This window comes from Oncorhynchus nerka, linkage group LG14 (genome assembly GCF_034236695.1).
Source record: "Oncorhynchus nerka isolate Pitt River linkage group LG14, Oner_Uvic_2.0, whole genome shotgun sequence".
Taxonomy (NCBI): domain Eukaryota; kingdom Metazoa; phylum Chordata; class Actinopteri; order Salmoniformes; family Salmonidae; genus Oncorhynchus; species Oncorhynchus nerka.
This window is the reverse complement of record NC_088409.1, coordinates 26,770,982-26,795,594: the sequence shown is the minus strand read 5'-3', so window position 1 is coordinate 26,795,594 and position 24,613 is coordinate 26,770,982. Positions and strand designations below refer to the sequence as shown.

The window sequence follows — 24,613 nt, the reverse complement described above, 5'->3', positions numbered from 1 at the left end:
TTTAGGCAATTAGCAGTTTTATTTTGAGTACAGTAAAATTAAAGAAAAAGAATGTACTGGTAATTAATGTTGGCATGTTTGGAACCATAAACATACACACAAATATAAGAGGAATTTATCAAAACTATATGAAAAGAACAAGGCAATCATCATTAAATAAATGAGCAACGTGGTGTTTTTGAAGGCATCAACACACCAATGGTCTGACAGAAGACAAAGGCATGGTCACAAGGGTGGAATCATGTGTGCAAATAAAAAAACAAACAACTGAGAATACTAAAGATGATACCGACGACCCAGATAACATGCATATGGAGTCTGTTTGGCCATATGGTTTAGGATGTTAGTTTGGTCATTAGGGTTGTGTTGCTATGCCAGGCTGAGGATTGTAATAAGGATGGGTGTTCGGTGCCAAACCAGTCTGAACAGGAGAGATAGGAATACTAGGGTGGAAATGGCAACTCACAAAGTTTCACAGAAAAATCACTGAAAATAAGTACTTATCAATGAAATACAGTATGGTAAGATTACAAGCAGAGTAAATATAACTGATATCGAGACATAAAAGAACACTAAGCTGAATAATGGAAACAGTGGTAGTCATTGGAGTATTATGAGAAAGGAAGAGGAACAATATACTGTGTAAAGCACACAAAACATGATTAAAACTTTAAGTGAATTCCACAAAAACAAAGGCAGTGAATTTAAAGTGTGATGCGTTTGAGTGACGTGTTACCATCACCTTGAACTGTATTGGTTTGATCTACATGCTACTGCTACAGTCAATGACCTACTACACTCTACTGGAAAACAGACTGGCCATTTGATCTGTTGCATGTTTATAATACTTAAAACCCTGATTCAGAGCCAGTTCTATTATGTTATTCAGAGAGCTGCAAATGCCCAAAATACTAAGCATTTGTAAATGCAGGTGTATAGTGCAAAAATCCATGAGTTTACCTTTAGGTGAATTTAATTAATAAGAGGTAATATCTCTATGTTACTCATTAGATATCTTAACACGCCTGCACACTACATAAAAAGGCGTTCAAGAGCGCTTCACTGAGGATGATAGGATTATACTGTACTGTAGGTCCTGGAAGTTGCCCCTAACTACTGATGCAGGATCCGATGTTTCCCCTCCATCCCCTTTAAATTAAGATTAGGGATGAGGTAGGGTTATCTGATCCTAGCGGTTAAGAGCAACTTCTGCCTGTAGCGTAGGTTCTGTTCTAAGCCATGTGGTCCTCTTTAAACTACAGCACTCTATTTAACATGAGAAGATCATAGGAATGGAATCTGTGCTGGGCTAACTTTTGACCTTGGTTCTAGGTAGTGTCTCTAATCATGATCTTAAATCTTCTATTCTTTTGACAAAGAAATAAATGGTCATTTTGATCGTATTGTACCCTCAATCTGTGTTTGATAAAATGGTGAGAGTAACTGACAGTGATCTGTAGCTATGCATGCCTATAAAGCAACAAACGCACACAACAAAAACAAACAAGAGCGACATTCACATATTTTTGTTCGTTTTTTTGCACTGTTTTTAGCCCAAGAGGAACTACATTTCCCACAGCACACTGCTCTGCTACATCATGTCTGATGGGATATGTAGTTCTGTAGAAAGCACTCTCTAAAGGCAGTTAAGCAACTTGTATGTTTGCAGGCACTACAACTTCCAAAGTGCTTCCGGTGCCACCAGCCCACCAGAGCTCAGCCCTATGGGAGGTGCAGGGGAACATGAATTAGTCCACCTTAAACTTTTGTTCAACTCCTCGTGCACTGGGGGTTACACTAAACTACTGTTACTATGTCTCAAATACTCTGAAATACTTCCACTCTTTTCCTTCTGTACCACTGAAAAGTGAAAGACAAATCAAAGTTTTAAGGCTGAAACCTTCTCAACATGTTTTCCTATCAGTGGAGAGAGAAGAGGAGAGGAAGCCATCTTTGACTGTTGGGACACAGCCCATGACTAAGCTATACTTGTGCAAGACATGCTGGGAATTTTAGCGTAAACAAAAAATGGCCTTGATAAGACTGGCATTAACACAAAGGGAGAAGGCGGGGAGAGGAGGAGGAAGTCTATCTCAGTGCAGTACATTACCTCTGGACTGAGAGAGGGAATAAGCAGAAAGAGGAGAGAGACATAACGACAACTGCATGCAAACATACTCCCTTTCACTCATGAACTCTCTCACACACACACACACACACACACACACACACACACACACACACAGAGCGCACAAGTAAAGCCCTGTTGCAAAGACAGAACGGTGGAAGCCGAATGGATCCTGTGCCTCGGATTTGGTTCAAAGTTCGACTTGAATAACAGATGTGTCCTCCAATCACTGCATAGCCTTGGCCCGCTGGGTGTGGCACTTCATGCACAGGATCCTGCCGTCCAATGGGTAGCAGCCGTCTGCGTCCGCCTCTATGGAGAGGGGGCGGGAACAATCCTGCAACCAGGAAGAGAGACTTCAGGATGTGCAGAAGGTCACTGGAAAACATTTACATCCAAAACACTCGGGGGGGACACCATTCAAACTGTTTCGACATTTAACCAGCTCTTTATAATACATCTTCAGGAGTTTATCTTTACATCTGGCACAAGATGTAGCAGGTCTGTTGTCTTTACCTCCCAGCGGTAGTACTTTAGATGTAGCAGGTCTGATGTCCTTACCTCACAGCGGTAGTACTTTAGATGTAGCAGGTCTGATGTCCTTACCTCACAGCGGTACTACTTTAGATGTAGCAGGTCTGTTGTCCTTACCTCACAGCAGTACTACTTTAGATGTAGCAGGTCTGTTGTCCTTACCTCACAGCGGTAGCACTTTAGATGTAGCAGGTCTGTTGTCCTTACCTCACAGCGGTAGTACTTTAGATGTAGCAGGTCTGATGTCCTTACCTCACAGCGGTAGTACTTTAGATGTAGCAGGTCTGTTGTCCTTACCTCACAGCGGTAGTACTTTAGATGTAGCAGGTCTGTTGTCCTTACCTCACAGCGGTAGTACTTTAGATGTAGCAGGTCTGATGTCCTTACCTCACAGCGGTAGTACTTTAGATGTAGCAGGTCTGATGTCCTTACCTCACAGCAGTACTACTTTAGATGTAGCAGGTCTGTTGTCCTTACCTCACAGCGGTACTACTTTAGATGTAGCAGGTCTGTTGTCCTTACCTCACAGCGGTAGTACTTTAGATGTAGCAGGTCTGTTGTCCTTACCTCACAGCGGTACTACTTTAGATGTAGCAGGTCTGTTGTCCTTACCTCACAGCGGTAGCACTTTAGATGTAGCAGGTCTGTTGTCCTTACCTCACAGCGGTAGCACTTTAGATGTAGCAGGTCTGTTGTCCTTACCTCACAGCGGTAGCACTTTAGATGTAGCAGGTCTGTTGTCCTTACCTCACAGCGGTACTACTTTAGATGTAGCAGGTCTGTTGTCCTTACCTCACAGCGGTAGTACTTTAGATGTAGCAGGTCTGTTGTCCTTACCTCACAGCGGTACTACTTTAGATGTAGCAGGTCTGTTGTCCTTACCTCACAGCGGTAGCACTTTAGATGTAGCAGGTCTGTTGTCCTTACCTCACAGCGGTAGCACTTGAGGTGGAAGTTCTTGTCGAGGGCCACGACTCTGACGGTCTCTTGACTGCCGGCGTCAGGAACTATGGGCTCATTACAGCTCACACACAGGGGAGAGAAACGCCTACAAGCAGGGGGACAGAGAGGACATTAGACTGTACCACACACACACAGGGGAGAGAAACGCCTACAGGCAGGGGGACAGAGAGGACATTAGACTGTACCACACACACACAGGGGAGAGAAACGCCTACAGGCAGGGGGACAGAGAGGACATTAGACTGTACCACACACACACACAGGGGAGAGAAACACCTACAGGCAGGGGGACAGAGAGGACATTAGACTGTACCACACACACACAGGGGAGAGAAACGCCTACAGGCAGGGGGACAGAGAGGACATTAGACTGTACCACACACACACAGGGGAGAGAAACGCCTACAGGCAGGGGGACAGAGAGGACATTAGACTGTACCACAAACACAGAGGACAATACCTGAGAGAGAGAGAGAAAGACAAGGAGATGAGAGGCCGTACCTGTGGTAGTCTGGGACACAGTATGGGTTGTTGTTGTCGTCGGTGATGAAGGGCGCCCCCTCCAGGCTGCAGGCGCAGGTGCAGCAGCGGAAACAATGGGCATGGAAACACTGGCCCACCGCCTTCAACACACGGTCTGTAATACGCTCCCCACACCGAGAACACACCGCCAGAGAACTCTGTAGAGACACACATACAGGAGGGTGGGAGAGAGAGCAAACACGTTACATGTCTTTGTGTGTGAGAGAGTGAATGAATTACTGTAAGCTGTTTGTGCATGTAATTGCTGTGCGTGTGTGTGTACATGTGTGTACTCACAGTGTAGCAGTCATCACACTGTGGCGTCCCGTCCTTGTCGTAGAACTGCATGCCCTGCAGGGGGCGATGGCAGCTCATACAGCAGAAGCAGTCAGAGTGGAAGAGTTTGTTCATGGCTCTCACTGCAGGCTGGGAACGAGACAGAGCCTCACCACACTTACCACATACCTCTGAAAGAGAGAGATGAGGAGAGAGATGGGGAGAGAGAGGGAGAGAGCGATGGAGAGAGAGAGATGGGGAGAGAGAGAGAGAGATGGGGAGAGAGAGAGAGAGATGGGGAGAGAGAGAGAGCGATGGAGAGAGAGAGAGAGAGAGCGATGGAGAGAGAGAGAGAGAGAGAGCGATGGAGAGAGAGAGAGAGAGAGCGATGGAGAGAGAGAGAGAGAGAGAGCGATGGAGAGAGAGAGAGAGAGAGAGCGATGGAGAGAGAGAGAGCGATGGAGAGAGAGAGAGAGAGAGAGAGCGATGGAGAGAGAGAGAGCGAGCGCGATGGAGAGAGAGAGAGCGAGCGATGGAGAGAGAGAGAGAGCGAGCGATGGAGAGAGCGATGGAGAGAGAGAGCGAGAGAGAGAGAGAGCGAGAGAGAGCGAGAGAGCGATGGAGAGAGAGAGCGATGGAGAGAGAGAGCGATGGGGAGAGAGAGAGATGGGGAGAGAGAGAGATGGGGAGAGAGAGAGATGGGGAGAGAGAGAGATGGGGAGAGAGAGAGATGGGGAGAGAGAGCGATGGGGAGAGAGAGCGATGGGGAGAGAGAGCGATGGGGAGAGAGAGCGATGGGGAGAGAGAGCGATGGGGAGAGAGAGCGATGGGGAGAGAGAGCGATGGGGAGAGAGAGCGATGGGGAGAGAGAGCGATGGGGAGAGAGAGCGATGGGGAGAGAGAGCGATGGGGAGAGAGAGGCGAGAGAGAGCGATGGGGGAGAGAGAGCGATGGAGGAGAGAGAGCGATGGGGAGAGAGAGCGATGGGGGAGAGAGAGCGATGGAGAGAGAGAGAGCGATGGAGAGAGAGAGATGGAGAGAGAGAGAGAGCGATGGAGAGAGAGAGAGCGATGGAGAGAGAGAGAGCGATGGAGAGAGAGAGCGATGGAGAGAGAGAGAGCGATGGAGAGAGAGAGAGCGATGGAGAGAGAGAGAGCGATGGAGAGAGAGAGAGCGATGGAGAGAGAGAGAGAGCGATGGAGAGAGAGAGAGCGATGGAGAGAGAGAGAGCGATGGAGAGAGAGAGAGCGATGGAGAGAGAGAGCGATGGAGAGAGAGAGAGCGATGGAGAGAGAGAGAGAGAGCGATGGAGAGAGAGAGAGCGATGGAGAGAGAGAGAGCGATGGAGAGAGAGAGAGCGATGGAGAGAGAGAGAGCGCGATGGAGAGAGAGAGAGCGCGATGGAGAGAGAGAGAGCGCGATGGAGAGAGAGAGAGAGCGATGGAGAGAGAGAGAGCGATGGAGAGAGAGAGAGAGAGCGATGGAGAGAGAGAGAGAGCGATGGAGAGAGAGAGAGAGCGATGGAGAGAGAGAGAGAGGGATGGAGAGAGAGAGAGAGCGATGGAGAGAGAGAGAGAGCGCGATGGAGAGAGAGAGAGAGCGATGGAGAGAGAGAGAGAGAGCGATGGAGAGAGAGAGAGAGATGGAGAGAGAGAGAGAGAGAGCGATGGAGAGAGAGAGCGAGCGAGCGAGAGAGAGCGATGGAGAGAGAGAGAGGAGAGAGAGAGAGAGAGAGCGATGGAGAGAGAGAGCGAGGAGAGAGAGAGCGATGGAGAGAGAGAGCGATGGAGCGAGGAGAGAGAGGAGAGCGAGAGAGCGATGGAGAGCGAGAGAGCGATGGAGAGCGAGAGAGCGATGGAGAGCGAGAGAGCGATGGAGAGAGAGAGAGCGATGGAGAGAGAGAGAGCGATGGAGAGAGAGAGAGCGAGAGAGAGAGAGAGCGATGGAGAGAGAGAGAGCGAGGAGAGAGAGAGAGCGAGGAGAGAGAGAGCGATGGAGAGAGAGAGAGCGATGGAGAGAGAGCGATGGAGAGAGAGAGAGCGATGGAGAGAGAGAGAGATGGAGAGAGAGAGCGATGGAGAGAGAGAGAGCGATGGAGAGAGAGAGAGCGATGGAGAGAGAGAGAGAGCGATGGAGAGAGAGAGAGAGCGATGGAGAGAGAGAGAGAGCGATGGAGAGAGAGAGAGAGCGATGGAGAGAGAGAGAGCGATGGAGAGAGAGAGAGCGATGGAGAGAGAGAGAGAGCGATGGAGAGAGAGAGAGAGAGAGCGATGGAGAGAGAGAGAGAGAGAGCGATGGAGAGAGAGAGAGAGAGAGCGATGGAGAGAGAGAGAGAGAGAGCGATGGAGAGAGAGAGAGAGCGATGGAGAGAGAGAAGGGAGGTAGAAAGGGAGAGGACGAAGAGAGAGGGGATAAGAGTTGGTTGATGCTGACAGAGGCAGAGCCCAGCCAGTCCTATTCCACACAGTAATTAAGTCATTACCACAGACACACTGGTCTAGCACCAATGAGAGAGAGTAGGGAGGAGGCTCCTTACTACCTAATTACACTGATCAATCATTTTGATGAAAGGTCAATCAGCACCCCAGCCATAAGCCCCCCAGCCCATCAGCACCCCAGCCCAGCCCATAAGCACCCCAGCCCATCAGCACCCTAGCCCATCAGCACAGCAGCCCAGCCCATCAGCACAGCAGCCCAGCCCATCAGCACAGCACCCCAGCCCATCAGCACAGCACCCCAGCCCATCAGCACAGCACCCCAGCCCATCAGCACAGCAGCCCAGCCCATCAGCACAGCAGCCCAGCCCATCAGCACCCCAGCCCAGCCTATTAGAACTACAGCCCAGACCATCAGGGTGTGTGTGTACCTGTAGGTGCTGAACGGAGGGTGTGTGTGTGTGTACCTGTAGGTGCTGAGGTGATGAGCGGAGGGTGTGTGTGTACCTGTAGGTGCTGAACGGAGGGTGTGTGTGTACCTGTAGGTGCTGAGGTGATGAACGGAGGGTGTGTGTGTACCTGTAGGTGCTGAGGTGATGAACGGAGGGTGTGTGTGTACCTGTAGGTGCTGAGGTGATGAACGGAGGGTGTGTGTGTACCTGTAGGTGCTGAGGTGATGAACGGAGGGTGTGTGTGTGTACCTGTAGGTGCTGAGGTGATGAGCGGAGGGTGTGTGTGTACCTGTAGGTGCTGAACGGAGGGTGTGTGTGTACCTGTAGGTGCTGAGGTGATGAACGGAGGGTGTGTGTGTGTACCTGTAGGTGCTGAGGTGATGAGCGGAGGGTGTGTGTGTACCTGTAGGTGCTGAACGGAGGGTGTGTGTGTACCTGTAGGTGCTGAGGTGATGAACGGAGGGTGTGTGTGTACCTGTAGGTGCTGAGGTGATGAACGGAGGGTGTGTGTGTACCTGTAGGTGCTGAACGGAGGGTGTGTGTGTGTACCTGTAGGTGCTGAACGGAGGGTGTGTGTGTACCTGTAGGTGCTGAGGTGATGAACGGAGGGTGTGTGTGTGTACCTGTAGGTGCTGAGGTGATGAGCGGAGGGTGTGTGTGTGTGTACCTGTAGGTGCTGAGGTGCTCAACGGAGGGTGTGTGTGTGTACCTGTAGGTGCTGAGGTGCTGAACGGAGGGTGTGTGTGTGTACCTGTAGGTGCTGAGGTGATGAACGGAGGGTGTGTGTGTGTACCTGTAGGTGCTGAACGGAGGGTGTGTGTGTGTACCTGTAGGTGCTGAGGTGATGAACGGAGGGTGTGTGTGTGTACCTGTAGGTGCTGAGGTGATGAGCGGAGGGTGTGTGTGTACCTGTAGGTGCTGAGGTGATGAGCGGAGGGTGTGTGTGTACCTGTAGGTGCTGAACGGAGGGTGTGTGTGTGTACCTGTAGGTGCTGAACGGAGGGTGTGTGTGTACCTGTAGGTGCTGAACGGAGGGTGTGTGTGTACCTGTAGGTGCTGAACGGAGGGTGTGTGTGTACCTGTAGGTGCTGAGGTGATGAACGGAGGGTGTGTGTGTACCTGTAGGTGCTGAACGGAGGGTGTGTGTGTGTACCTGTAGGTGCTGAGGTGATGAACGGAGGGTGTGTGTGTACCTGTAGGTGCTGGGGTGATGAGCGGAGGGTGTGTGTGTACCTGTAGGTGATGAACAGAGGGTGTGTGTGTACCTGTAGGTGCTGAACGGAGGGTGTGTGTGTACCTGTAGGTGCTGAACGGAGGGTGTGTGTGTGTACCTGTAGGTGCTGAGGTGATGAGCGGAGGGTGTGTGTGTACCTGTAGGTGCTGAGGTGATGACGGGAGCGTGTGTGTCCATGTCTTTGATGAATGCATTGGTCATTCTCTCCAGCTCCTCCACCTCCCTCATGGAGAGAGGAACACCTCCACCTGGGACAGAGACAGGCCCAGGAGGCGAGGGCTGGGGGACAGAAAACACACATCTAACAGGGGGAGTACTAAACACACACACACACACTCACCCCAAAGGGTCTCCTAACATACCTTTGATGAAGGGGGAGATTTCATTGGCTGGCTGTAAGAAGAGGGTGGTGATGTCATCGCTTTGGGCTGAGGAGGGGGCACGGGGGCAGGAGGGAGCGGGCTCACAGTCATCTGAGAGTCAATGGAAGAGGGCTTTGAGTGATTGAAGGCTGGGGGAGCCACTTTGTTGGCTGGTGGGGGAGCCACTTTGTTAGCTGGTGGGGCGGGAGGAGCGGCAGGAGGAGCGGCAGGAGGAGGAGGGAAGGAGCTGGCTACAGGGGAAGGATTAGGAGCAACACCAAATGGAGCCGGGGCGTGGTTCTGGTTCTTCAGCCCCACAGGAGGCACGGACGTCCCCGTTTTCATGCCCCCAAAAGCCTTAGAAGCCCCGACTGGTGCCTTAGCAAATGGCTGTGGGGCAGGAGCTGGGGCAGATGTAGTGTTATTGGCTTGTCGGTGTGTCGTCCGGAGTTTGAGCTCCTCGGCCCAGGGAGCGGGAGGGGGCTTGTCTCCCATCTCTGGAGGGGGGAGGAAGGAGAGGTTGGGCTTGGGAGCAGTGGGGGGGGGACCTGCAGGCTTGGGGGCAGGAGGAGGAGGAGCTGAGTACTGACTGGGCAACTGGGGAGACAAGATCAGACAAGAAAACATTACAGGCTATATGTACTGAAGAGTTGAAGACAACTATGAGACAACACACAACAACAAGCTGTTGTATGGAACTCCAATCTACTTTTAGACTAAAAGCATTAGGAACTGAGTGCCCCTTCAGCTATTTTGGAAGTTTCCAGGTGAAAATACAATGTTCTATACAGTACTATTTGAAACATTCTAAACAATCCACCCTCCTTAACAAGCCGGCTGTGAAAACGGCTATTAGTATTATTCAAGTACAGAATTAAAAAACACAAAAAGTTTGCAGTTAGCGATTTTCAATCGTATCAAATGTTCAACTTCCACAAAGCACAGGCTCTGAGTCATACAGGGGAACTTGAGCTCATCAAGTGTCTCTGACATTTTTATCAAGAACTTGTGCCAACATTTCCCTGTTCTGATCCAGTTCCTCCCAGGAGGATAAAAACACTCTCCATTTATGGCTGTTTCCCCAGACCGCTGGCTTGGCCCCACACACACAGGCCTGATCACAATGGAGTATGCATTGTGTACCACTCTCCCTCTCTCTCTCTCGGTCTTGCTTGGTCCCTCTTTCTATTTGCATTTACATTTATTCCCTTCCCCACTCCTACATTTACTTCCCTCCCCACTCCTACATTTACTTCCCTCCCCACTCCTACATTTACTTCCCTCCCCACTCCTACATTTACTTCCCTCCCCACTCCTACATTTACTTCCCATCTTATCTTTATTTCCCTCCATCTTCTCAGTCCCAAGTATTTCCTACTCTCTCTGTGTAATGCTGTGTCTACTGCAGTCTTCTGTTACATTCCGTTTTCCCTGTTGGTTTACTGACGTTGTGTGCTTCTACGACGCTCTACAGTCTACGACGCTCTACAGTCTACGACGCTCTACAGTCTACGACGCTCTACAGTCTACGACGCTCTACAGTCTACGACGCTCTACAGTCTACGACGCTCTACAGTATACGACGCTCTACAGTCTACGACGCTCTACAGTATACGACGCTCTACAGTCTACGACGCTCTACAGTATACGACGCTCTACAGTATACTTGTCCCTCTCTGTACCTTGGGGTTGAAGGGTCCTCTGGTCTCCATCTCAGACAGCAGGTCAGTCAGAGAGCCCAGCTGTTTGTCAAAACTAGTCTGCTTTTCCAGACGCTGTGGGAGTGAGAAAGAAGGGGGGGAGGGAGAGAGGGGAGGGGAAATGGACAGACACACAGAGTGAGGGATTGTGAAAGAGTGAGAAATAATGGGAGAGAGAGAGAGAAGATGATTGTTTATCAACAGGCTGAATCTTGACTTGAAATATGTAGCAAACTCCAACTGCCACCTAAATCATACACTTGTGTCAATGGGGAATGTGCACAGAAGTGTACTGATAGAACAGAATGTAACTGATTTGCATGGATCAGAACTTAAGCACTCACATCACGTTAGGCAATAGACTTCCACATCTGTTTACTGGGGACATCCACCATGGTAGTAGATGTGTGGATGAGAGTTCTGGCTGTCATCCAACACAACTACACCAATACAATGACAAGTGCTTTGGGACTTTATAGAAAGTTCTATATTTAAGCAATAAGGCACGAGGGGGTGTGGTATATGGCCAATATACCACGGTCAAGGGATGTTCTTGGTCGCGACACAACGCGGAGTGCCCGGACACAGCCCTTAGTCGTGGTATATTGGCCATATATCACAAACCCCCGAGGTGCCTTATTGCTATTATAAACTGGTTACCAATGTAATTAGAGCAGTAAAAATAAATGTTCTGTCATACCCGTGGTATATGGTCTGATATAACACAGCTGTCAGACAATCAGCATTCAGGGCTCAAACCACCCAGTTTATAATACAAAATGTATTCCATTCTTATGATTAGTGACCCAGACTCACCTGAGAGTTCTCCCCAGCACTGGGGACACTGCTGGGACCAGAGACTGGGAGAGGGGAGGGGGTGGTGGAGGAGGGGGAGACGGGGAACGGGGAGACAGGCATTCTCCTCAGGCGGGGCGGGGGGAGGGGCAGGTCATCCACTGCGGGAGGGGGAGGGAAGGCAGGGGAGGGGCATCAGAGGCTGGAGGTGTGGTTGCACAATTGGGGGGAGGGGCTGGCAGCTCATCATCCATTGGAGGAGGAGGGGGCGGGAAGTCTAATAGAAATGGGGAGGGGTGATTGATTAAAACAAAGGTATGGCAATCAAATGGTTTCTAAACATTCTATAATTCATTCAAAACCTGTCATCTATTCACTGCACCCACCCAGACATTCATTCAAGGGAACTCCATGACAATACAGTTTCTACACACAGAGACAGTGAAATGTTACGGTCAAGAAAATAGGTGGTTAAGTAGAAAACAATGGCTTAATTGCCAGAATCTCGCAGTATCCCTTTAAATGCAGTGATTAGAGTTTGTGAGAAACAGGAAGGGTGAGTTTCATTGATGGGATAAGGGCCATGTTGCAGTCTACCAATCTGTTGGGTTGCCAACACCAGGCTCAAGCTCTGTTTCTGATAAAACAAGGATGTTGGATCCCAAAGATAAATACTTGTAACTAAATAATAACATGCTTAATAACATGCTTGATGCGTCTGTTGTGAGATAAGTCTGGTCCTAAAACAACCCCTAGTCACTTCCCCTAACCTCTAATACTATATTTTTCGTACACCTATCCAGTTACTTCACATCTGCACTGTGAAGGGAAAGAGTTCAAGTGAAGGAGTTAGGGGTCACATTGAACCAGACAATGCATGGGATAAATGTTTACAAAATGACAAACAAAAACTGCCAATCACCTTCGCATAGCGATGGTGGGGGTGGAGGCATCACTCCAACTCGACCAATGACAGCTGTGCCGACACCGCGTGTTGAGGAGACCAGACTGGGGGGAGGAGAGGGACCTGCGGGAGGAGTTGAGCCCGGGGGAGGCGACGGGTCGGACTGGCTTTTGGGGCGTGGCGGGTTGACCGAGGCAAACTTCTTTGGCTGGTTGTAGAAGGAGGGGGTGGTGACTTTGAGGTTGATGGAGGAAGTCACCATGAAGGGTTTACTGCCACTGGAGTCAGCCATGTTGTCTTCTTACTGTCTGAGGAGAGAAGAAGAGGACAAACACAATCCATCCAAATCAACACAAACTCAAATGAGCGGTAGGGAGGCTGCCAACTGTTAAAGAGATGGCTGTGTTACAGAGGAGGTCTAGCAAACCTGGAGGCCAGCTGTAGAAACGATAACAGAGAAGATAAAATAAACCTTTGATATAGAAATGAACCATAGAGCATTAGCTTATCTGAGGTGAACACACAGAGCTTTTGAAACAGTAGGGGAATATCTCTCTTTGGTGAATTAGTGGGGACACATCAACAAAGGATCTAACAACCCTGTAGCCTAACTACAGGAGAGAACCTCCAAAGCATGCATACACACACACACACACACACACACACACACACACACACACACGCACGCACCTCTGAAAGATCTTGACTGCTTTACACAGTACCTCACCCCAGATTGTAAATACACACTAGCCACTCCTTAGGCTCAGTAAGGAGAGGCATACCGTAACCATAGCAGCACTTACAGCTGCTTCAAGGTCCACTCTCAGTATGAAACCGTTCATTCTAATAAAACAGTTGAGAACTACAGCATGGTTTACTATAGGGCTGACCGGGTCGGACCCGAGACGGGTAAAACCACCATAACATGTTCATGTGAGCTACGTCAAGGAGAGGGTCATTCAACGTTAGCTCAAATATTTACCTCACGTGTTTGTGGTTAAAAATGTTGATGTTACCACAGCGGCTCTATCTCAGATTCCCCAAACGCCTGTGGCCCTGTAGGTGACCCCTGGTTAAAGAGACCAAAAGTGGCCCTCTCTCTCTCAGTACCTCTTGGTTTCTTTTTCTCTCTCAGTACCTCTTGGTTTCTTCCTCTTTCTCAGTACCTCTTGGTTTCTTCCTCTTTCTCAGTACCTGTCTAACTATCAGCTAGACGCTAGGCTGTTATATATATCTATAGTGCCCTACAGAGTATACAGTGCTTTAGGACTCATTCCCCTTTTACACATTTTGTTATGTTACAATACCCCATAATTACAAAGGAAAACAGTTTATTTTTTACATTTTTGCAAATGTTTAAAACAAACAAACAAAAACAAACATACCTTCTGTAAATAAGTATTCAGACCCTTTGCTATGAGACTCCAAATTGAGCTCAGGTGCATCCTGTTTCCATTGATCATCCTTAAGATGTTTCTACAACTTTACCGGCGTCCACCTGTGGTAAATTCAAATCGATTGGACATGATTTGGAAAGGTACACACCTGTCTATATAAGGTCCCACAGTTGTCCCACGTGCTTCTACACCTGCATTGCTTGCTGTTTGGGGTTTTAGGCTGGGTTTCTGTACAGCACTTTGAGATATCAGCTGATGTACGAAGGGCTATATAAATACATTTGATTTGATTTGACAGTGCATGTCAGAGCAAAAACCAAGCCATGAGGTCGAAGGAATTGTCCAAAGAGCTCCGAGACAGGATTGTGTCGAGGTACAGATCAGGGGAACAGTACCAAAACATTCCTGCAGCATTGAAGGTCTCCAAGAACACAGTGGCATCCATCATTCTTAAAATGGAAGAAGTTTGGAACAACCAAGACTCTTCCTAGAGCTGGCCGCCCGGCCAAACTGAGCAATCAGGGGAGAAGGGCCTTGGTCAGGGAGGTGACCAAGAACCCGATGGTCACTCTGACAGAGCTCCAGAGTTCCTCTGGGGAGACGGGAGAACCATCAGAAGGACAACTTTACGGTAGAGAGGCCAGACGGAAGCCACTCTTCAGTAAAAGGAACGTGACAGCCCGTTTGGAGTTTGCCAAAAAGCACCTAAAGGACTCTCAGACCATGAGAAACAAGATTCTCTCGTCTGATAAAACCAAGATTGAAATCTTTGGCATGAATGCCAAGTGTCACATCTGGAGGAAACCTGGCACCATCCCTTTGGTTAAGCATGGTGGTGGCAGCATCCTGCTGTGAAGATGTATTTCAGTGGCAGAGACTGGGAGACTAGTCAGGATTGAGGGAAAGATGAACGAAGTACTGAGAGATCCTTGATGAAAACCTGCTCAAGAGCGCTCAGGACCTCAGACTGGGGCGAAGGGTCAACTTCCAACAGGACAACGACCCTAAGCACCCAGCCAAGACACTTTTCTAAATGTCTTTGAGTGGCCCAGCCAGAGTCCGGACTTGAACCCAATCGAACAACTCTGGAGAGACCTTAAAATAGCTGTGCAGCAACGCTCCCCATCCAACCTGACAGAGCTTGAGAGGATCTGCAGAGAAGAATGGGGGAAACTCCCCAAATACAGGTGTGCCAAGCTTGTTGCATCACCCAAGAAGTTTCAAGGCTGTCATCGCTGCCAAAGGTGTTTCAACAAAGTGCTGAGTAAAGGGTCTGATTACTTATGTTTTTTATGATTTTTATTTTGAATAAATTAGCAAACATTTCTAAAAACCTCCTTTACCTTTGTCATTGTGGGTTATTGTGTGTAGATTGATGGGTAAAACATTATTTAATACATTTTAGAATAAGGCTGTAACATAACAAAATGTGGAAAAATCATGGTGTCTGAATACTTTCCGAATGCACTGTACTCGGGCTCGCGAGTGGCGCAGCGGTCTAAGGCACTGCATCTCAGTGCTAGATGCGTCACTACAGACACCCTGGTTCAAATCCAGGCTGATTGGGAGTCCCATAGGGCGGCACACAACTGGCCCAGCGTTGTCCAGGTTTGGCCTGTGTAGGCCGTCATGGTAAATAAGAATTTGTTCTTAAAAGACATGCCTAGTTAAATAAAAGGTTCAATAAAATAAAAATATAGAATGGCAATGATGGGTCGTAGTCAGTGCCTCACCGCTGGATCATAAATAAGGGGTTGTCTAGAAACATGCTTTTGTCCATAATGTGAAATGCTTTTAGACCACAGAGCAACAACATATTTAGGAACCATTACCATGGTGATAATACACATGGGTTTCTTCACACCTTGTTTGTTTTGGAAGGAAAAGCAATGCCCAAGAACTAGCCTAGTAAATGCGATGTGGGTTTGTGATGCGGGTGACTGATTTCTTTCCTCCATGATCAGAATCAGCCTTTAGACGGGGAATGATTTACCACCCAGGCTTGACTATAATGTTACGCCATGTCAGTTTCATGAGAAACTTAACGTAACTTCCTTCCCAGTGTTACCAGATTTCTACGAAATATTACCTATAATTAATTATAATATGAGTGAAATAGTTATTTCATTTGTATTAAGCAGGTTAAAAAGCAGCTTTTCTGTGTTGGAATGGTGTGGGTGTACCCCAACGACAGAATGGTGTGGGTGTACCCCAACCACAGAATGGTGTGGGTGTACCCCAACGACAGAATGGTGTGGGTGTACCCCAACCACAGAATGGTGTGGGTGTACCCCAACCACAGAATGGTGTGGGTGTACCCCAACCACAGAATGGTGTGGGTGTACCCCAACGACAGAATGGTGTGGGTGTACCCCAACCACAGAATGGTGTGGGTGTACCCCAACGACAGAATGGTGTGGGTGTACCCCAACCACAGAATGGTGTGGGTGTACCCCAACCACAGAATGGTGTGGGTGTACCCCAACCACAGAATGGTCGTTCAAAATATTAACGCAAGTAGACTGCCGACTCTCAAGCTCAGCCAATCAGCCAACATGACATCATGTTCTAGGAGTAAATAGCAGGCACCTTTTTAAAGGGTCTGTGAGATACATGTTGGATTTGGGATTTTGAAAGAGTTTTTTCTCCAATTTATGCTTTGGTCACAATTCCGAGTATAGGACGAGGTAACAGAATATAAACATTAAAAAGTGAGATTTTCACGGGACAGTTACAAATAGTTTTTCAGTTTGAAATTGAGGTTTCCACATTGCATGTAGCTGTGACTTGGGGGCCTGGACAAGTTCTGACAAGATAAAGACATCAACCGTGGGTGAAAGTGTTCCTGAAATGCTGACTCAGGCCTCAACACAGTATGAAGAAAAAAACAGCGTAAGTAAGCTAACTGTTTGTTAAGATCCTCTGGAAAACACCGCGTTTTCTACATTTCACTCATAACTTCTTACTTTAACAGTTAAAATACTGACAAGAATCCAAAGAGAGAAGTTTTTTTTGCACTCAAGCCCCTTCAAAGTGAGCAACGAAAAGCCACAAACTGCAAAATCTTCACTTTTCTATTTTCAAAATGGACTTACTGTTAAATAATGCAGAGAAGAGCAGGATGAAATATTAAAGTCAAATGACCAAAGGGGACATCAACCAATCTGGTTGCCCGCCCTAGCACAGCTAGGCTGGATAGCTGTCTTATTTAGAAAACACCAGTGGGACTAGAACAGATGGAAAGGGGGGGGGGGGAAACAGACACACAAAGTGGTCTTGGAAACTGTCTGTAAAAGTCCAACCTAGTAAGAGTCCAACGCTCCACTGACAAAGCGTTGGCTCCTCTCTGTGATGAAAGAGCCTGCATCAAGCAGAGCAGACCTCCCCTGTAATATCCTCAGTTAGACAGAAACCTGCTCTCCTTGGCTAATAGAACCCTGTTGAAACCTCTGCTAATGAGGGCCAGTGCATTGGATACCAGCAGACTGTTCAGTTGTGAGGGAAATATTACGAGTCTTTGATCTAAAGGCTTTTTATCTTTCTAGAGAGCCAGCGCTCTACACTAAGTGGAGGCAAAGAGCTAGGCTTATTGGTTCTAGTGCTCTCATTTAAAAGTGGTTCATTATATTAGCCTACTGTAGAAAAGCTCTGGGGATAATGCATGAGACGGTCACAGGACTGAGACATGCTAGGGGCAAACGTTCCTCATTGTGCCCCTGGAAATAGACCAACCTATTTGAGGAATTAAAAAACCAAATACCGCTATAAAACGTCATCCTTTATGATGTATTATTTAATTCACTACTCAACCAACTGGAAAGGCATTGACAAAAAACATTCCCCACAGATTCCATGTGGCTGTAGACCTGGCTAATGGTTTTATATGGTGAGGTCAGGTGCAGGCTCCTCCCAGACAGTCCCCTAAGCCTAACTAAAGTAAACCATTGTGAAATTGGATCCAGAGATGATGAGACCTATGGTGAGAACGTTTGGCACTTCAGTTGAATGACATCATCAACACCATGGTCTGCTTTTTCCTTTCCTTTCCCTTCGTCTCCAATCTGCCCCCTCCCCCCAAAAAGCTCCCTCCTCTCATTTCAGTTGGATGACATCACCACGGTCTGTATTTCATCATCTTAACTAGTTTTACAGCTTGGCTATGAGGCGACATCATGTGTGCAGAGAGCGCTAAACTCATACAAACCGTCTACTGTAAATAATAGCTCTTAGCTTATCGAGTACGTTATGATTTCCACATGGTCGGTTGGTCGTCGGTCTACAAAGGAGGATTAGAAGACAATTCATTTGGTAGAGGAGATGATATTTGAGATGGTATCAAGGCCTAGACATCGATCGAAGCATCGTTCTGTGTTGGATGGGACTATAACACACTGTTGTTTTACCACTGGCTGCTGGTCTGTAAGTGTTCACCTGAGAGAAACAACACCAACAATAGATACTGTGCCAGACCAATAAGAACACTAGTGACAAGCCAACACGCTGCTTGGGGGCGATCGCTTTGGAATCCAGATGAGGAGTAGAAAACAGGCAGAAGCACTTGATTCTGAAAGCCACTCTTGAACTAGGGTTGAGAATTGCCAGGGACCTCACGATATTATCACGATACTTAGGTGACGATACAATATGTTTTGCAATTCTCACGATTCTATATGCATCAGAGATGCGATACTGTGATTGTATTGTAATTCCATGTTCCAAACATACTGTATTGCTCACCATATGTCTGCTGCAGGAGGACAAGAGAGCCATGAGAAAACAAGTTTTGATCGATCATGGAAATAAATGTGCTGAAAACAAATTGTCTCCCTATTTTAAAAAAAGACTGAGAACAAGCTATGATGGAAAAATAATTATTTGATAATATTGCGATATTGTCAAAACGATACAATACATCGTCAAAAATAATATCCCGATATGTAACTGTATCAATCCCCCACACTATCTTGGACCCTAACATTACCATAACTAGCCCTAAATCAAAATCACAAAAAATCTAAAAAAAATAAATACTTCCTTACTTGCTCAACAGCTCTGACGCCAGTGTTGTCCTCTCTACCATGGCAATCTAGTGACTACCCTACAGTTGCTAAAGCTCCATCGTTGTCCCGGAGTTTCATGCACAGACACGCCCAGCTCTTGCTGGGAAGCTTGTCTGTCTGTGACTGTGTCTGGGGGAGTTACTCATGCACAGACACGCCCAGCTCTTGCTGGGAAGCCTGTCTGTCTGTGACTGTGTCTGGGGGAGTTACTCATGCACAGACACGCCCAGCTCTTGCTGGGAAGCTTGTCTGTCTGTGACTGTGTCTGGGGGAGTTACTCATGCACAGACACGCCCAGCTCTTGCTGGGAAGCCTGTCTGTCTGTGACTGTGTCTGGGGGAGTTACTCATGCACAGACACGCCCAGCTCTTGCTGGGAAGCTTGTCTGTCTGTGACTGTGTCTGGGGGAGTTACTCATGCACGGACACGCCCAGCTCTTGCTGGGAAGCCTGTCTGCCTGTGACTGTGTCTGGGGGAGTTACTCATGCACGGACACACCCAGCTCTTGCTGGGAAGCCTGTCTGCCTGTGACTGTGTCTGGGGGAGTTACTCATGCACTGACACGCCCAGCTCTTGCTGGGAAGCCTGTCTGCCTGTGACTGTGTCTGGGGGAGTTACTCATGCACGGACACGCCCAGCTCTTGCTGGGAAGCCTGTCTGCCTGTGACTGTGTCTGGGGGAGTTACTCATGCACGGACACGCCCAGCTCTTGCTGGGAAGCCTGTCTGCCTGTGACTGTGTCTGGGGGAGTTACTCATGCACAGACACGCCCAGCTCTTGCTGGGAAGCCTGTCTGTCTGTGACTGTGTCTGGGGGAGTTACTCATGCACAGACACGCCCAGCTCTTGCTGGGAAGCTTGTCTGTCTGTGACTGTGTCTGGGGGAGTTACTCATGCACAGACACGCCCAGCTCTTGCTGGGAAGCCTGTCTGCCTGTGACTGTGTCTGGGGGAGTTACTCATGCACAGACACGCCCAGCTCTTGCTGGGAAGCCTGTCTGTCTGTGACTGTGTCTGGGGGAGTTACTCATGCACGGACACGCCCAGCTCTTGCTGGGAAGCCTGTCTGCCTGTGACTGTGTCTGGGGGAGTTACTCATGCACTGACACGCCCAGCTCTTGCTGGGAAGCCTGTCTGCCTGTGACTGTGTCTGGGGGAGTTACTCATGCACGGACACGCCCAGCTCTTGCTGGGAAGCCTGTCTGCCTGTGACTGTGTCTGGGGGAGTTACTCATGCACGGACACGCCCAGCTCTTGCTGGGAAGCCTGTCTGCCTGTGACTGTGTCTGGGGGAGTTACTCATGCACAGACACGCCCAGCTCTTGCTGGGAAGCCTGTCTGTCTGTGACTGTGTCTGGGGGAGTTACTCATGCACTGACACGCCCAGCTCTTGCTGGGAAGCCTGTCTGTCTGTGACTGTGTCTGGGGGATTTACTCATGCACTGACACGCCCAGCTCTTGCTGGGAAGCCTGTCTGTCTGTGACTGTGTCTGGGGGAGTTACTCATGCACTGACACGCCCAGCTCTTGCTGGGAAGCCTGTCTGCTTGTGACTGTGTCTGGGGGAGTTACTCATGCACTGACAATGCTCCTAATTGAGTCTGATCTTACAGGTCACTAGCCTTTCAAAGGGGACTGGGATCTCCATCACAGCGTGGCAGTAGTACTAGGTTAGGCTATACTGACAGTGAATGGGTGACATATGACATTAATTGTATCACAGTGGAGGTCGACCGATTATGATTTTTCAACACCAATACCGATTATTGAAGGACCCAAAAAAAACAATACTGATTAATCGGACGATTTTTATTTATTTATTTGTAAAATAAATAATGAAACATGTTCAATTTGGTTTAAATAATGCAAAAACAAAGTGTTGGAGAAGAAAGTAAAAGTACAATATGTGCCACGTAAAAAAGCCAACATTTATGTTCCTTGCTCAGAACATGAGAACATATGAGAGCTGGTGGTTCCTTTTAACATGAGTCTTCAATATTCCAAGGTAAGAGGTTTTAGGTTGTAGTTAATATAGTATTTATAGGACTATTTCTCGCTATACCATTAGTATTTCATATACCTTTGACTATTGGATGTTCTTATAGGCACTATAGTATTGCCAGTGTAACAGTATAGCTTCTGTCCCGCTCCTCGCCCCTACCTGGGCTCGAACCAGGAACACATTGACAACAGCCACACTCGAAGCAGCGTTACCCATCGCTCCACAAAAGCCACGGCCCTTGCAGAGCAAGGGGAACAACTACTCCAAGTCTCAGAGCGAGTGACTTTGAAACGCTATTAGCGTGCACCCCGCTAACTAGCTAGCCATTTCACATCGGTTACACCAGCCATTAGGCTGATAGGCTTGAAGTCATAAACAGCGCTGCGCTTGTGAAGAGCTGCTGGCAAAACGCACGAAAGTTCTGTTTGAATGAATGCTTACGAGCCTGCTGCTGCCTACCATCGCTCAGTCAGACTGCTCTATCAAATCATAGACTTAGTTATAACACAGAAATACGAGCCTTTGGTCATTAATATGGTCTAATCCGGAAACTATCATTTCGAAAACAAAACATTTTTTATTTCAGTGAAATACGGAACCGTTCGGTATTTTATCTAAATATTCTTGTTACATTGCACAACCTTCAATTTTATGTCATAATTATGTAAAATTCTGGCAAATTAGTTTGCAATGAGCCAGGCTGCCCAAACTGTTGCATATACCCTGACTCTACGTGCAATGAACGCAAGAAAAGTGACACAATTTCACCTGGTTAATATTGCCTGTTAACCTGGATTTATTTTAGCTAAATATGCAGATTAAAAAATATATACTTCTGTGTTTTGATTTTAAGAAAGGCATTGGTGTTTATGGTTAGGTAGAGTCGTCTAATGATTGTGCTTTTTTCGCAAATGTGCTTTTGTTAAATCATCCCCCTGCGTTGCATCGATTATATGCAACACAGGACACGCTAGATAAACTAGTAATATCATCAACCATGTGTAGTTATAACTAGTGATTATGATTGATTGATTGATTTTTATAAGACAAGTTTAATGCTAGCTAGCAACTTACGGTTACTGCATTCGCGTAACAGGCAGTCTCCTCGTGGAGTGCAATGAGAGGCAGGTGGTTATAGCGTTGGACTAGTTAACTGTAAGGTTGCAAGGTATGATCCCCCGAGCTGACAAGGTGAAAATCTGTCGTTCTGCCCCTGAACAAAGCAGTTATCCCACTGTTTCTAGGCTGTCATTGAAAATAAGAATGTGTTCTTAACTGACTTGCCTAGTTAAAAAGGTATAAAAAATAAAAATAAATAAATAAAAACTGGTGCCCAAAAATACCAATTTGCGATTGTTATGAAAACTTGAAATCGGCCCTAATTAATCGGCCATTCCGATTAATCAGTCGACCTCTATATCACAGTGATCTTATAGAGGTCAAATGGCTGTGGCACCCTTGTGAATGGAATCCCCAGACTCCCACCCAAACAGTCACACACACAGACGTAGTACGACCTGCTTTACTCTGAACAAGCAAGTTTCATGACAAATTACAAGGGGGGAGAGATTTGGGGACATGCTATGCATTAAGTATTATGAGGATAGCCTGGGTACCAGTCGGTTTCTGCCATCATTCCACTCAGGGCTCTAAAGTGCGACTGATGAGGAGCTCTGTGTGACTGAGAAAAAAATCATTGGAAAGCCCAAAAAACTGTCGAAGACTCCAGCCTCCCAAGTCAGACTGTTCTCTCTACTACCACATGGCAAGCAGTACCGATGCACCAAATCTGCAACCAGCAGGACCCCGAACAGCTTCTACCCTCAAGCCAGAAGACTGTTAAATAGTTAACCAAATAGCTACCCGGACTATCTGCATTGACCCTTTCTTGACTCATCACATAGACTGCTGCTACTGTTTATTATCTATCCTGTTGCCTAGTCACATTATTCATAGTTATATGTACATATCTACGCCAATGACCTTGTACCCTGCACATGGACTCGGTACCCCTTTGTAAATAGCCAAGTTACCATTACTCATTGTGTATTATTACTTTTCTATATTTTCTCTGTATTGTTGGGAAGGGCCTGTAAACATTTCACTGGGGTGGGTATAATTTGTGGAACGTTCCAACAGGAATCTGTCCCAAAAACGTTGTAAAATAACAAGGTTGCCAACAAACAATGCATACAAAGTTGTATAGCGGCAGAATAAGATATCGGATAGGGAGTGAGCTATTTCATTACGTTTTCCACTCACCACATTTATTCCGAAAAATGTGTGTCCTCACTCTGGTAGCCTATGGAAAAACATTAAGAATAAGCTACGTGGTGAGCTGATGCCTATTCGGCAGCTAGTTAGTTTAGTGAATTGATCATGCTACTTTGTATGCATTCTTTGTTGGCAACCTTCTACTTTACGAAGTTTTTGAAACAGATTCCTGTTGGAACGTTCCACAATTTATACCCACCCCTTCTTGAAAGTCCAATATCTTGAAAACTTGACTGCTGACATGCAAAACATTTGGATTAATGACAGCAATACCAAAAGTTTGAGCTGATTTTCCCTTTAATTGCATTTGTGTCTATGGGACTGGAAAACTATCACAGCACTCAAAGTTTTAAATCTATATTCTCTCTTTACATTTTAGTCAGTGGGTTAGCGTGAGAACAACCATCTTGTGAAACAATGGAATCCCATTTTGGCTGAAACAACAGCTGGTAGGAACTTGATGGATAACCATGATCCACCGTGTTGCATTAGCGCCCCACCCTCCTTTTAACATGCCTCTGATTAGCTATGGTAGATAACTGTCTGCTAAGCCCAAGACAGCTAAGAACAACTGAACACACATAATATACTAAATATCCGACGTTCATCAATGAATCATCCATGTAGTCATAACTAGGTAAAGTCTGTCTAACCCTGATTCAAGAGAATTTCAGTGTGTGTCAATCCGTATTGATAGCCCTGGTCTAGCATTCACCTGCATACAACCCAGAGTTGAAATAACTTCAAAACCAAAACGGTAAATGTATAGAAAAGCGCAATCAATCTAGAAATACTGGCTAGTTAGTTTGTACACTCACCTATTTTTTTGCTGGCTAGCAGCTTCCCTACAGTTGGTAGCTAGCGAGAGGTTGTAGGGGGCTAACGTTACTTCCTCGCTTCTCTCTACGTCGATGACACGGTTTATCGTCCTCACCCGGCCCCTTCCTATTTATTATTTAACGGTAGGTCTATCTGTACCCTAAATGGATGTTGCCATCACCCTTTCCCTGTCTATTTTCCAAGGAATGTGAGATGTCTGTCTGGCTAACCAGCCAGCTAACTTTTCCTCCTAAACTGTACTTCCGGTTACAGCTTCCGCATTTTTCTTTGTTGTGAGCGAGCGCGTATCTATCAAAAGCTGTAAACTTGTAAATGCGTCCTTTGCACAAGGACTGCTCAGTGGCTAAAAAGCGGAACACCCGCCCCGGTAGATGAGTAATAATCGTATCAGGCACTTTGCTACTGTTCTTTCATACATGTTCTTAAATGTTGAAACTCTGCAATGCACCAAAACTATATATCACACAATCTGATTATTGCTTAGACCGATCATAGAGATAACTTGTCAGATGTCAAACAGTTGTGCTGCCACTATTAAATTGAAAAAACTGTAACTTGTTACCTATCAATAACTCATATAATCAGTATAAAATCTGTTCTTACCTATGTGTGCAGTTGGGAGAGCAAATTATTACCCTCCCCTACAGTATCTATCTCTTCCTTTTCCCTAGTTGTAGATCCAAACCGAGACAGAAAGTGTGCTTATTAACTTTCCTCTACCCCTCTCTCTCAGTTCC

General features: G+C 47.2%; 1 pseudogene; it reads right to left on the bottom strand.

Moving 5' to 3' along the window:
• LOC115125262 (zyxin-like) lies at window positions 1–24,613 on the bottom strand (annotated as a pseudogene).